Source organism: Malus sylvestris, chromosome 9 (genome assembly GCF_916048215.2).
Source record: "Malus sylvestris chromosome 9, drMalSylv7.2, whole genome shotgun sequence".
Taxonomy (NCBI): domain Eukaryota; kingdom Viridiplantae; phylum Streptophyta; class Magnoliopsida; order Rosales; family Rosaceae; genus Malus; species Malus sylvestris.
In genome coordinates this window covers 27,222,392-27,238,469 of record NC_062268.1, presented here as the reverse complement: position 1 = coordinate 27,238,469, position 16,078 = coordinate 27,222,392, and the positions used below count along the sequence as shown (strand labels likewise).

Below are 16,078 nucleotides of genomic sequence, written 5' to 3'. Positions count from 1 at the left end.
AATCTGGAGTTCCCGGAGGGTGTAGCCCCTGCCCGAATCCTGGCTGAAGCTGCCCCTATAGATCATTCCACCTTTGCCTACTTCTACTTCTTCAGAGTTTGTAGGACTCGATCAGATTTAGAATGGGGTGCGTCGGTCTTGAGAAGATATCCTTGGTTTTCTGACCAAGTCTTTCAAGATGCCCTTGGCGAGGATGCTACCCCTTTTTGGAGGGAGAAGTTTATTAGTTGTATTCAACCGAAAGACCTAGCCTGGGGAGTTCGGGGCAATAGATATGACCGAGGCTTGGAAGTGTACCATCCTAACTTTTGCAGCAGGCAGTTAGGATTTAGACAGGCCATTCCTGTCCCGTTCTTCGACTTTGTCCATTGTGGCACTTCATTCCGGTTACCAACTCCATCTGAAGTGACATTCCGAGCTGCCCAACGCAGTCTTGACGTAATGAGTCAAGCGGCCCGAAAGTCCATCATTCTCAATTTTGAGTGCACCTCACTCTTCTCTTCTTGGTGGGAAGACAAATGGACTAAGAAGTATGGAGGAGATTTGAAAGAGACTCACGATCGCCTTTTCAACCAACTTTCACTTAAGTCATACCCTGGCTCGGGCGAACTTGAAAATTGGAAGGAGATGATCCAAAAGAAGAATCGATCACTTCTGATAGGTACTTCTCTTTCAATCTGATTTTCTTTCCCTTCTGAAGTTCTTCTATCCTTACTTTTGCTGAACTCTGCAGCTCTAGTGGATGTTAAATCGGAAGTCATTGAATCCGAGGATGACTCTGCTGATGCTGCAATTCTTCATGGAGCTGCCGCAGAGGCTGGGAGACGAGAAGCTGGGGAAGGTGCAGATGTTTCAGAATCCTTTGGGGATTCAGGAGCCGAAGAAACACCCGAGGCAATTATTAACGCACCTAAGCGAAAGAAAACGGCTGTGACTAAGACTTCAAATCCTGACCCAGTACCTCTACCCAAAACCACACGACCAACTCTTACTAGAAAAAGTAAGAGAGCAAGAACTACTGCTCCTCCTAAGTCATCAGCCCTATCTGCTCCAGTTCCTGAGGCAGGCAGAAAAAAGCAACAATCCTCAAGTGAGTTTCTGTTTTTCTTCATCAAACTGTTACCTTTCTCCTTTATCTAATTGTCTCCTTTACCGGCAAATAGAACCCCAAGCATCTAAAAGACCAATCCTTGCTTCTAAGGAGGAACCACTGAGAGCTGCAATGCTCAAAAAGGCCGAAGAACTGCAAAATACTGCTCTCAGAGAACTTGAGGTATGATTTAAATATTTTTCTTTAGGCCTCTTCTTGCTCTCATATAACTCTAAATCTGATTATTTGACTCAGGCCGCAAGAAAGGAAAAGCTCTCTCCACCCGAAGCCTCTCCACAATTTGCCCGAGAGACAAGCCTATCTCCCTCCTAGGTCGACCCTTCAGAGGTGCTTTTCTTTTCCTCTAACTCTTGGATAACTTTCCAACTTCTGGACCTAATGTCTGAATATTTTTAGGCTGGAGCATCTGCTTCCTTGCTTTGTCATGGCCCTCCTCTGAGGCCTATGACTTCTTCTACTGCTCTGGATGCAACCCCTTCTTCTCAATTCGATCCATCTACAGGAGTTATGTTGCACTTCGTGGATGAGGACAGTAACTTGGTGAGTCACATATTCCATATTGAACTTTTGTACATTGCTTCCCAACTAACTTTTACTCACGTTCTCTACAGCCTTCTCTGGTATATGAGCCACCCCCTTCAATAGTGGTTTTAGATAATGAACCCATAGTCCCTGAGATTCCTGTAGCTTCAGAGGTAGCAATTTCGCGAGTATTTGCTTGCCCGACAGTTGGTAAACCTCCTTCTCCTCCTCAAGACCAAACTCAGGTATGGGAGTATTTTCTTCTTGTTTTTTTCTCTTATGCTCTATTTACTGACAATTACTGCTATCTCTGGGTACCTCTAGGGCACTGGTATAGGTTCAGGTACAGCTCATCACTCTCCTGCTGGTGGTGAGGAATCTTCCCGCCAACCAGGAATTAATCCTCTTCCTGGTGAAACCCCAGGGTTGAGTCAAGTACACTTCCTCTCTCCAAATCCTCTTTTGCCTCAAACTGTATTCAAATTGTCTTGAACTGGTATTTTGGCTTTCTGCAGCAAGTTCCAAGAGAAACTCCCCCCCCCCATTTGGTCCGCAAATCAAAGCTCTCCCATCCTCACTCATCCTCTGGAGGTACTGCGATTCCCCCTTCTGGAATTGAGCAGATCGGGCAGGCAGAAATTGCCCCCCCAATGGGCATTCCTCCATTAGAGGAAGCTGCAGTGCAAGATCTTCCTCCTTTCGCATCTCCAAACCCTGCTAAGTTGCCCAGACTTTTTGAAGCACTTGGACGGCTTGAGACACGGTTGAAATCTTCAAAACATTTTTCAGCTAACCCCATTTCTTCACAGCAATAGCGAGTCCTTCAGGAATGGGCAAAGAAGGATTTCACCGCTTCATTCAGCCTCAAGGCTCTTTGTGATTTTGAGAAGATTATAACTGAGTCTTTCAAAACCAGTCGGCTATCAAAACCTCAACATGATTCTTTTCTATCTTTCTTCGAGAACTTGAGAGCCCTTAGGGAACAATACCAGAGAGCGGACAGACAGGCTAATCGGGCAAAATGCTTCATGGAGAAAGAATCAAGCACCTCTGCTCAAGTTGATCGGTTGATGGAAGAAAGCTTGCAGACAAAAGAAAGGGTCAGAGTTGTTACTTCTAAAATCCAAAAGCTGGAGGAACAATTGGTTGCTCTTAAAGCAGAACAAGCAACTCTTCTAGATACCCTTGAAAACCAAATTGAGGGAGTGGAGAAGTCAAACTCGGAGTTAGAGCGTGCCCAGTCTCAACTTGTAAATAATCATACTGTTTTGGCCGAACCCAGTAGGATATTTGCCATTATGCAAACATATCATTCTCGAATAATCACCCTATGTGAAGATGTAAATTTTTTAGAATAGGATGATTTGTAACTCTTTTCTTACTGGAATGAACATGTAATTTGCTTCCTGCTCTGCTCTTTGGTACTTTTTGAATTGACTTTGGGCAACTCTTTGCCCTCCTTATTTACTTTCTTCTCTCCTCTACTTCCTTTGTTAGCATCAATCTGAGGACCTGATCTTGATCCCATGGCCTCCTTCATGGCATCTTTATTCATGCAGGGGTGTTGGGACAACCTGGGGTCCTTCCTTTCTATGCAGTACCCACTGGTGACCCTGGCTCATTTAAAATGAGATTGATCATATTGATAGGAGCCTCGGGGAACGGGTCAGTATCCACCATCATACTGGCTTGGGGTGAGTCAAGCAACAGCTTTCCCTTCACTATAAGATCTTGTATCCAATCTCTAAACTGGACACAATTAACTATGGAATGGTTGAAGGTATAGTGTAGCTTACAATACTTTTTCCCCCTGAGTTCTTCCGGCTTGGGCATTTTTTTGGTATTATCGGGCAAAATTACTCTTGCCCGTATCAGCTATTCATAGATCTCAGGTGCTTTGGCCAAATCGAACGAATAGCTCTGGTACTTGGGTGGTTTCATGGGGACGAATCCACCATCGTTCATTACGACCTTCTGATCTTTGATAGGTTGAACTAGCCCCTTCACCGTCAGTGGTTTGAAAGGTGTAGTCATTTCAGTGGCACATACATCTATGTTTTCTTCATCATGGCCATCCTCACGCTCTGGCCTGGTTTCTCCCACTTCCACACGATGAATTGCAGCCTTATTTTTGTATAAAGGAGGAACTTTGGAAGTGTGCTTCACTTGTTGCTCTTCTTGCAACAGCCTCTCATATTTCGTGGCAGCAATTACCAATCTTGCAGCTCATTAAACTGTGCATCATAAAATCTTTTCCTCAAAGGTAATTTCAAAGCCCTTTGAGCAATCGATATAAGGGGGAATTGGCATCTCATCCTTCTTCTCCTGAACCTCATCATGAAGTCCTTAGTAGATTCATGATCGTATTGTTTGACTTCAACCAGGTCATTGATAGTCAATTATGGCTCTATTCTGTAAAACAGTTCGTGGAAAGCCATCTCCATTTGCCCCCAGTTGGCGATAGAGTTAGGGGGTAATAGAGAGTACCACTGAGATGCTAACCCTGCCAATGAATTCCCAAACAACCTCAATTTGTAATTTGGATTGTCCTCATATGCCACGCAATGATTGGAGAATTTGAAAATGTGGTATCTGGAGGACACGCTGCTATCTTCACTTGTGAATGTTGGGAATGCGGGCATCTTGAAGTTGAGAGGGAATGGATTTAGCTCGTCAATATATTCAGGATAAGGCTTTTGGTAAGTGATCCTGAATACTGGGCGAGCTCGCGGTTGAGCATTTTGAGCAACCGTCCTTCTTAACTCAGCTAATTCCTCCCTCAGCTGCTGAGTAGCTAGAATATCATTATGACCGAGGAGAGGAGATTCGATTTTTGGGCTCCGGTCGTTGCCCGCACTTGCTTCCCTCCTTGGTTCGGGCTTCCTCCAACTAGTTCCTCCACCTTTATTCACCAACGGGGGTGGCCTATAAGGTGGGGGTTTATCTGAAGTAGTGGAGCCCCCCTTTCTGCTAGTCTCTCTCATCATAGCTGGCATCCCGTACCTCGTTCTCTCTTGCTCGCTTGGCTTCCTATTATTGAATGATAATAATGGGAAGCTGGGAAGCTCCTTCTCCAGAACTGGCTCCATCACCGGTTGACTCCCTTCAGGAACTACCTTTTTCTTCCCCTTATCTTTTTCTTCTTCTAATAGTGGGAATAAGGGAATGATTGGTTCATTTCTCATAACAACTTGGCTCATCCCACTTCCTTAAGCCCCTTTTGGAGTAGAGAATTCCAAATCAAGTCTTCTCTGTAGATTCCCTGTTAGTGTACAGAGCCTACTCACTTCTCCCTTGGTTTCCAAGGAGATTTTTTCCATGCTTTTTAGCACTTGGATCATAGTGGCCTGTAGTTCTTCACTAGTTCCCTTTCCTTCCGATCTCTCAGATGCAGTTGGGCTTTCTAGGACCATTTGTGAAGACCTTCCTTCGGATTGTTTTTTTTGCCAAGTTGATGGCTTTTCTTTTTGGACATGCAAGATCAAGAAGTTGAATATCCCACCGGGCGTGCCAAAACTATGTTCGCGTCAGGAATTTCCGTCGGGGATGTTTCCTGGCCGACGAGCACACAGCTCCCCTGGAGGTTGGCGCCGGTTGAGGGCTGCTATCGGGCTTCTGCTTCACTGTCGGGTTTCGTCGGGCAAGTCTTGTCGGGCAAGACTCTTCGGGCAAGGCTCGTCGGGCAAGGCTGAAAGAGAAGGACAGAGTTAACTTTGAGAGGTGCCTTTGTGGGGCCTTAGGTGTAGGCATTGAGGCTCACAATCAAGGTTAACTTTTAGGTGCTCAGGCGTGCCACTGCCATCTTCAGCATGGCAGATGTAAAATGGATGTCAAGTTTTAGTTATATATATATGTATATATTCGAGAAACCGTGTTAGTTATAACAGGTGCCTTTGTGGGGCCTTAGGTGTAGGCCTTGAGGCTTCCCATAAATAACTAAACTAGTGCTCAAACACATCATATTTGTTCTCGTGATTGCCGGAGTTTTCTAACTATTATACTTCTGATTACCTGAGTCCAAGAAGTAGAATGAACCCAAATAGGTGCCTTTGTGGGGCCTTAGGTGTAGGCGTTGAGGCTTCCCATCAGAGTTCATTCTTATACTTAGACTCTCTAGATCGCAGAACGGAATGAATCCAAATGGATGCCTTTGTGGGGCCTTAGGTATAGGCCTTGAGGCTTTCCATCAGAATCCACTCCATGCTCAAGCGTTCTATGGTAATCATAACATAATAGAAATAAAACTAGAGGGTAGGTCGATTACTTGCGCCCCAAGTAACTTCGGACTTCTTGTTTATCAAGGAATGTCGTGGATGGGTTAAGTCCACATAAGGTTCTTTTTTATGCCTTGAGGCCAAGGACTTTTAACTGATCAGATTTACATGCCCGAGGGCTTAGGACTTGGATCTGGTTTGAACACTGAAGATATATTCAAATCGGATTCAAGTACTGAGAAAGCCTTTTAATAGTCATATTGCTAGAAATAACTTGCATATAACTGGAAGTATACAACATATTGTTAGGCTTAATGAATGAAAAGACAAAAACAAAGCAAAGAAGGTCGGGCAAGGTTAAACCTTATCAGGTAAGGTTGCTCGTCTTGTAGGTTCCTATCTTTGTAGTTTTGTCAAGGGTCTGAAAGCTTAGAGGGATAGAGAGAGAGATTACAAAAGATGAATCGATACTACAGCAAGTTTGAACAGGGTAGCAGAGCTATTACAAAGGTTTGAAGGGAGGTTTATCCCGCGAGGGATGAAGGCTGACTACAGCTTTGTTTTGAAGGCAAATCTGGCTTTGAGCAAAGTTTATGCTTGCATTTGTTTGTTTGATTGAGTGTCCTCATTCCTGGTTTCTCCTTCTTCTTATATAGACATCTCGGCTTGGCCTTCTGTAGCAGCAGCTTTGCCCGAATGTGGTTTGAGGGTGATGACTCATCAGCTTTTTTACATGTACTGCCATCATAAAGTGCTTTATGGGCTGTGTAGCTGATCAGTCTATACCACTTGGCCCTGGGTAGGTAAGCAAGTGTTCTTCATGAGCTGCACCAAGTCAGAAAAGGCCATTTCTGCCTTCTGGGCTTTGACTGGGCTTCGACTGTCTCCCCTTTCCGGCCTCCTTTTGGGCCAGCTCATTCCTCGAGCCCAAAGTTCAAGTTTTGATCCAAACATGTTTGACGGAGTTTTTTTTTCCATTCTAGGCCCACCGTTTCAGAATATTTAAGAAACAATTAAATTTCAAAACAAAACAACTAAGTGTTTTGTTTTTATTGGTCCGATACACATACGATGCAGAGCGATGAGAATCTGGAAAAATTTCTGGTTGCTGTTGATGATTAAATTATTGTTTAAATCAATGTGTTTATTTCATTTTAGTGACACGTCATTTGGTTTCAAAATTTAATTTAAAATTTTGATCTTTCTAGCATTACTGACACATATAAATCTTCTAACACAATTGCTTAACAAAAGATATTAAATGCAATAACTTATATTAAAAATATTTAAAAAAAAATTAAGTTTTGTTATATTTATTAGGAAATAAAGGTTTTTTAGTCGCTGCAGGGCAAAAAAATTGTGAAATTATTTGAGTTAAAAGATAACAAAATTAAGTTTCGTTATTCTAATACAATTGGATAATTGTAGGGGCATTTAGAATTAGATGCCTCATTGTGCTATTTGTTAGATTAAACATCTATAACTTTTAGATTTTTTATTAAACATTTTCCTGTTGTGGCCTATATTTTACAGAGATGTGCGGCAAAGAGAAGAAGAGAGATTGGAGAATAGACTTGAGGAATTGTGTGTTAATTCCCCAGTCCTTGTGCCTTTATTTATAGTAATTAGGAGGAGAGAAACTTGCTCTCCAAGTAATACAAAGTATATTAGGGAAGATCTTCTAGATCCCAAAGGATTCCTACTTTATCTCTACTTAGGATTTACACAATCACATATTGATAAGAACATATGTCACAACACTCCCCCTTGAGTGTGCAAATACTCAAGTAGATGGCGCATCAGATCTTCAGGCAAATGTAGAAGTAGTGGATGAAATCGTCTTGTTTAGTCGGCACAAGTAGCGAATGCGAGTCTCAAAACAAACGGAAGAATGCAGGAGTGGTAAAACTCACAAAACCTTGCTATGGCAAAACCCAAGGTGGGAGAAAAACCCATAGGCTAAGGAGAAAAGTGAGAAGTTGCATTAAGTCAAAACTATACGTCTTCTGGACGCAAGTAGAAAAGCTCACAAGGGTATGATCAGCCTAGGATGGGTGCCTCGTTAAAACCTAGTTAGGTAGCAAAAACCCAGTGGGAAAAATGCTCCTAATCGTAGGGAAAAAGAGTACATTAAGATGAAGTGAGTATACTTCTAGATACTCCCCCTGAGTTTGACAAAACTTCCAAATGAAACTACAAGCATCGCAAATGAGAAAGTTACGCATACCAATTCCTTGGACAAGCTTCTGAAATGTAGACTTCGGTAGTGACTACGTGTAGATGTCAGCAAGGTTATCTAGGATTGGACTGCTTGACTTCAATCTTCTGATGCTCATGCTGATGTAGACACAATATGCTTGGTGTTGACTTGTTGGATGTATCATGATCTGATCGATACATACAGCGTTCTATTCATGGATCGTTGTTGGGACTCAACAATGGATGAAAAACGCAGGGATTTTGAATATGCTTAACAAGAATTCTCGACCATATCTCTCACGTGATGAGACATAGTGAGTTTTGGAACGATTCAAAAGTTTCGCAACAAAAGGTCTATCTAGTTAACCTCCAAGATATTGCGGTGTTCCTTAATGGTAAAGACATAACCATGCGGGAACGTACCTTGTGTGATCAGATAGACGGTCTGATTCAGCGAATCCCACAAGGTAGGCATCATTCCGAAGATCAAAGGGGTGTGATCTATTTTGAGATGTATAGGGAATAAGCCCAAATCCGTAGTAACGGAAAAAAACGTCTTTAACACCAAATTTGGTGGCGGCGTGTTAGGCGCAGTGCTGCTTTATGCCAAAAGATTATCAGCACATAAGATGTCTGATCTAGTGCATTTGAGCTAAGTACAACAAACGCCAATGGTACTTAGATATGGTTGCCTCACGTTCCAATATGGAACCTTATGCTCCATACCCTCCGTTAAAGGTCTCATTTGCATCTAGCATACAGATGATCGGGATATACTCATACGTAACACCTTCTGGGTCTAGTTTGAGTGGTGGACCAGAATACCATCAAAACTAGCTCGAAACTTCAAGTCGAGGTAATGTCAAGTTCTCCCAAGATCATTCACCTTATAGTCCGACATGCGAGTTAATTTGCTCAACTCTAGCAATTTTGGATTTTATACACGCAGGGGCATATATCCTTAACTGATCAAATATTCACTTAGACGGGTATACCACATCCGCCCAGATAGTTCTGCATCCGTAAAGTGAAGGCTTCTTGGGAATCAAGAGGATGTTCTTGTGGTCTAGAACTATTTGAATCAGTACATGTAAGTCCTTTGGAAACTCCATGTAGGTTCATATCACGATCCCAGAGATACTACAACCACGTTTGTAATGCTGCATTCAATCACATGGCGTATGAGAGAAACCTTGCACCACAAGGCGTCATATTGCATTATTTGATTCATCTCATTCGTCATAGATTGATTCTTTTAGTTGACCAATCAGTTCTACGTTGATATTAATCAACAGAACGCGGTTCGTTATTGTCGCTTTTCATTTATGTCGGTAACATATAAATGAAACATCATTTATGATAATCTCATTCCAATTTCATATCTCATCCAAACTAGTATACTGGACCAAGAACTTCAGGTCTCGGGAGTAATCCAGATTTAATCTCATGAGATGAAAAGGTCTGAGACAGCGATCGAGGGACGGATTCATTCGTGCCACGTTCTTCCTCTTTTGGGGAGGTGAATCCTCGAACCGAGTTATCTACCATGCTTCTGGCAAAAGATAGATTGATTAGCTAGCCGCCAATGTACGAGGGTCGGCCACAATTGTGGTTTTCCTACTTTCAGGACAAAGGTCCGAAGTACATTTGGTACACATCTTTGCAGGCACATTTGCAGCTGGTATATGTGATCTCGTCACTTTTTCTAGATCAGAGGAAGTGTCTGGTTAAACTCTGACGATCTAGATTGGGATCGATATGAGACATAGTGGGGACGTCGACGATAATTCGCGTCGTTCTTTAGGAACGGTGACGTTCTTATCTCCCCCTAACGACGGGAAGACTGGCTCATAAAAGTGACAATCCGCAAAACGAGCGGTAAAGAGATCGTCTGTCAAAGGTTATTTAGTAACGATTATTAGAAGATGAATCATAATCGATATAGATTTCCATCCTTCCCTGATGACCCTTTTGTTCTTGTGTACGTAAGGGCGGCGCAAATGGCACATAGACCGCACAACCAAAGACGCGCAGATGCGATATGTCGGGTTCGTATCTGGTAACCAACTGACACGCGCTTTATAAGGTTGGGTCGTGACGGGTCTCAGGCGGACCAACATGGTTGCTTGCAATATTGCATGGCCCCAAGCAGAGGTCGGGAACTGTGGTACGTATGACCAGTCGACCACGCAATCATTTGAAGGCGTTTAATGAATACTTCTGTTGGGTCGTTCTGGGTATGAACATGAGACTGGATGTTCAACTTCAAAAAAACCCAACCGACATGCAATATCCATCGAGATTTAAAGTGTTCGATGTAAATGTCGATGTAAATTCTCCAACTTATCCAATCAAATAAAGTTGATCAGATAATCAGAGTGGTGAGCCCAGAGCTTGTTAATCTGAGCTACCAGTGTGGAGAATGCAACTTGTGGACAACAACCACACGTGTGACAAACATGTAGAAGCATCAACCAATACTATAGAATATTTAAATGGTCTGTAGGGTGGTTGAATCTATCCACAAATGTCCCATTTAAATCCTTTGTAAAAAGATGGAGGGTGCTAAGGTATAATACGTGTCCAGGTATGATTTCTTTACTTGTGGTAAAAGGATGCCCAAAACGGCGCATCACGAATCATCCTAGATATCCCAAACGTACATCCATAGCGAAAATTCCTTAGGAATCGCGGGCTTCTGGCCGGCCATATAATGGGGCTGAATGGATGTAATCCATTCGTTAAGCGTTCCATCTTCTCTAGAATATGCATTTAACTATATTCGTATGAAGTGCAAAAATGGTGATATGCCAAGGAATTTTTACTCCATTTTCTACATTGGTTTCGATATGGTAATAATACTCTCGAATATCCTTAAAACTCAAAAGGGCGTTCTTCCGGAACGAAGTGAGTATAAGGCTTCCCTTTATGGTAAAGTTAATACCATTGGACAATATAGGGCAGTGCCATGCCCCACAATCAGGTTGGATAAGCCTGAAAGGTTGTCAGGGGATGATTAGGTATGAAGTTAGCATAGAACCAGACAGCTAACTTCCCCACAAAACATACCTAAGCATGAGTTAATTGTAGTAACATGTGGTAATCTTCATTAATTAACTCTTTTATTCGAGAATAATGGTGACATCCAAACACTAATCTTAAATCCGAGAACAAAATAAATTATTCACAAAATAAACCAAAAAAAAAAACAATGGGGTTCGGCCAATAGGCCGTCCATGTCAAATTTCGCTCTGCCAAATGTATTAGGTGGAGCAAAATGAGTCTTCACAAATGGACTACGAGAATTGTACCTATTCATGGACGTAACAGTTTCAATCATGTTTTGCTTCAGGCAAAAATTCATCTTTGCATGATTTGAAACAGTCCATAACGGATTTGAAGAGTCATAGAGTCCTCAGCAGGGAGGTACTTCCATTGGATATGCTTCAGGCATAATTCTTCGAATAAGGATCATGGTGGATGCTTATTCACGTCTTGTATCCACATAAAGTAGTTTACTATTCGAAACTTCCAAGTCAGTGAAATCGAACTTGTTACGGTTCGACAATACGCTGAATTGAGGAAACAAGAATGTGAGTGGTGTTTTAGGAAATAAAATTGCCATAAACAACAAATTTAGAACATTCAGGTTCTAAGACATGGTTTGGTTTAAACGGATTTAAGCATAGAGAACTTCGGGTCTCAACATGAGTGTTGCGCATTAAGAAACTTCAGGTTCATATGGCACTTTTCCGAAACTTCGGGTTCGGAAGTATGAACTTTTAAGTTCATAATACCTGCAGACAAACACAAATATATATGCAAGCAAATATACAACAAGGATACACAAAGATATAACTTCAGGTTTATAATTATAATTGAATTAATGTATTTGGACTTCGGGCCAAATTAAAATGTGGGTGAAAAAAATATAAAACCCATTGGGCCTAAAAATAATTAGGCAGATAAAATGTGGGGCCCACATAAAAATGAAGTCCACGGGGTGGCGTAAACAAATAGGTGTCGTGTAACCTAGGCCCAAAATGGGGCTAGGGTGTCTCGGGTGGGACTGCAGGCCCACGAGGACAGCATGGGGTTGGGCTGCTGCGGGCAGACCCCCAAAAAAAAATTTTTTTTTTTCACACAAAGGGCTGCATCAAGCACGCCCAAAAGAAAAAAAAATCCCTTTTTTCGGGCTGGGCCGCTGCAAGCGAGCCCAGAAACAAACAAAATTTGTTTTTTTTTTTTTCGCACGGGTTGGGCCGTGACATCTCAAAACAGCAGCAGGCCCAAAGGCGCTGATGCAGGCCGAGGGACAGGAGCCCACTAAGGCTCTGGTTTTGGGATCCAAGACACCCTAGCGGCGCTGGGTGTCGGAATCGAACCGGGAGGATGCCGGCGTCGCTTCGAGCGACTGTCCTCGGGGGTTTAAGGCATGGCGAAGTATGTGGGTTCAACTGGGAATCGTAGTTGTAGACAGCGACCTTTGGTTTCGACGTCGGGGGATCCGAGAACCATCGGGGTTCAAAGAACCCGGCGGTGTTCATCGAGCTTTCTGAAAAAAAACCCATCGTTTTCGACGATGGCTATGTTCCAATCACAACTGTAGGTGTGAGTACCCAGTAATAACGGTGGTGAAGCCGTGGCCGACTTCGGGCGGCACCGTGGGTTAGGGTTTGATGCCAAAGGCATCTTTCAGATTGGAGCAAGGGTTTTGCTCCGGTGCTTCGCATCCTATTGTGGGCTCGCGTGAGCCCAGTGATGTCGGGGTCACGGGGAAGAAACCCTAGGTTTCTTGAAAAATTCTAATATAATTTAATTCAATTATATGCATATGAAATTCAATATATATTTCAATGAATCACATATTTACGTTGATGCATATGCAAATAATAGTTTCAATGCATGTACATATGTAAGATTCAATTCATGGTAAATATCAAATTCACATAATTGCAGCAATTTTGGTTATGAGGCATACACAATTTATGTTCTAAAATACGTTAAATGTAAAGTTGGGTCATGCATCATGGTGAATGTTCATGCTATCAGAGCTTCAAAAATATCGAGTTAAAAGCCGTTGTTTTGGAAGAACCTGATTGCGTGATTATATGAATGAACTGGTTTGATGCAGAAAAATTATTTCTTCAATTTCGGCTTTCATCTTCAAGCTTGTATCACATTCAACATAAGAAGAAAAATAAATTGAATCAATAACAATATATGAATTCAATAAAATCAAGATTTAATCAATTAAAAATAATTGAAACGTAATACTCCCCTGATTCTAGACGAATAAATTCTCTTTAAATTCTTCTAAGCACAGCATGAAGAGCGTGCTGATAACGTGTTGTGGCCTATATTTGACAGAGACGTGTGGCAAAGAGAAGAAGAGAGATTGGAGAATAGACTTGAGGAATTGTGTGTTAATTCCCCAGTCCTTATGCCTTTATTTATAGTAATTAGGAGGAGAGAAACTTGCTCTCCAAGTAATACAAAGTATATTAGGGAAGATCTTCTAGATCGCAAAGGATTCCTACTTTATCTCTACTTAGGATTTACACAATCACATATTGATAAGAACATATGTCACAACATTTCCAACATTTTAGGTGCCACATGTATTATAAGTAGCATTTTGTTAATTCAAAATTACACAATTTTGCATTATATATAATGTACCAATTAATTAATAATTATTATATTAATATTCCAAATCTCCTAGAATCTAGTAGACGTATGTTTTAAAAATCTAAGAACTATTCAAATTTGATCTATTTCTACTTCTAACGTGATATATACTTCTGCCATTTTCTTCCACGACCATTCAACAATCTTTTCGTGCCATTTCTTTGCTCAGATCAGTTTACACTCTTCCATTCTCCCTTGTCATTTATATTCATTTCCTTTGTATTTTCATTTTATGCACCTCTTGATTTGGTGCAGGAACCAGGAAACCCCGATGTGGTGCATAGTGAATCCGTAGTGATCGCAAAGGTTTTGTTGAATTTTAAGGTTCTAGTGAGCCTTAGGACTGTTTCACGAAGCTTAGGGAATGATTTTGAAAGGTTTTGGAAGTTGGGAAGCTCAGTTTTGGCGAGTTGCAGAGGTGGCCGGATTATCAAGATTTATCCGGCAAGATTTCATGAGTTTTAGGGCATAAAAGTGGTAAGGATGTGTTCCCTTCATCCTAAGCTTCATTTTGGTTTAAATTTTGTGAAGTTTGGTGTTGAAATGAGTGAGATATGACGATTAGAAGTTTTTCCAGAAACCGGCAGTTGCAGAGGTCACCGGCGCCGGACTCCGGTGAGCTAAGGTTGAAGGAAGGGAATATTCCGTCAAAGTTGACAGAATATGCTAACGGCGTCAGGTATATTTAACGGCATATTCTATTATTTAACGAAATATTTACTAACGCCGTTAAGTATTCCGTTTGGTGTGCCAGGCACGTGTCTGCGCGTGGCCATGCGTGTAGCCGTGCCTTGGCCGGCACGTGAGGGCGCGTGGGTCATCGGAAAATTTTTCTAAAAATATGGGGATGTTCGTGGGGTTGAGTAGATCACATTGGTATATTCAAACACCCTAATTGAGCAATATATGAGAAGTTATTACCTAGTTTTGAGTATGTGCTTAAAATAACGTTAAAATAGTTGTTTCGCATATAGGTGAGACGTTTCCAAAAGGCGACCGCAGTCAAGCGAGACTCGGGGGCTGCGACCCTTCTACATATTAGTGAGTGGGTCTTTTCCTTTCTATCGTATATATATACATATGATTGATAATTCCACAAATGTGTTTAAGTTGATTTATGAATATTACCGAAATATAATTATTGTGAATGCTTTGAAGTACTAGTGCAAACTACGAATGGCTTGATCTCTGTTTAGGGTATGTAGGCAGTCTAACGAGACGTTAGATGCATCCATACAATAAATGAGACTAAATAATTGAGACAATAGCCTTGTTTGGGGAATTGAGCAATGTGAGAGACATTGGTGGAAAATGTGAGATTTAACCTTATGATTTGGTGGCTAAATGTTGGTCATAAATCAATGTGTGAAGAATCAAGAAATTGAAGTAAGGAAACATAAGTAATGATAGTTAATTAAACTAATGTTGAATTGGGCTTATCACTGATAATTATGCTCGAAAATAAATAGTTCGGGAGTAGGGCGTTACAACTTATGCATTTTATTTCATATTATATATGTGTATATTTGGAAATACTATGATATGGTTGAGTTTTAGATTGCATCATGGCATATCCATATGTACATTACCTGCATATAATTATTGTGAATGCATTAAAGTGCGAAGGTGAATGTAGGACGCACAGGTAAGGTCAGGTGAGTTTATGGTATTAGTTGAAATGATTGAGTTTCGTCTGACTACATTTATGTTTTAGGCAACTTCGACACTGTCGTACAGGTTGCCCATGAGTCATATATGTTATATTAGATACAGTTAGAGCTCATAAACCTGCACCCTGGTGTTAGTGCTCCAGCCCGTGGTCAAAGCACAGTCCTTCACATGATGTTCACCTCCTGCACCTTACGCTCACCTTGAATCCGAGGTAAGTGCACAGTCCTGTCGTACAGACCACTATAGGTGGTTCTGACTCGTAGATGACCTGCGATTATTTGCACAGTCTTCACGTGATCGTAGCACTTGAGCGTACTTATTTACATCTAGTCCTGTCGTACAGACCACTAGAGGTGGTTCCGACTCGTGTGCAGGGATATGTGATGAGTTATAGGTTGAGCCGTACAGGCCACAAGAGGTGGATTCGGCTGACATATTACTTGGATATGTGATGAGCTATAGGTTCAGCCGTACAGGCAACAAGAGGTGGATCCGACTGACATATTACTTGGATATGTGATGAGTTATGGGTTTAGCCGTACAGGCCACAAGAGGTGGATCCGGCTAACATATTACTTGGACATTGGATGAACTAGGTTCAGTCGTACAAACCACAATAGGTGAATTCAGCTGACATATTACTTTTCATGGATTTATTTCACCTAGGTTA

At 41.7% G+C, this 16,078-nt stretch overlaps 1 protein-coding gene and 1 pseudogene across 3 annotated transcripts in view; both read left to right on the top strand.

The window, feature by feature from the left end:
* The window catches only part of LOC126634144 (uncharacterized), a 95,785-nt gene that overhangs the window by 76,313 nt on the left and 3,394 nt on the right, over positions 1 to 16,078 (top strand). The gene's annotated exons all lie outside the window — the stretch shown is intronic.
* On the top strand, positions 246 to 3,040 carry LOC126634151 (uncharacterized; annotated as a pseudogene).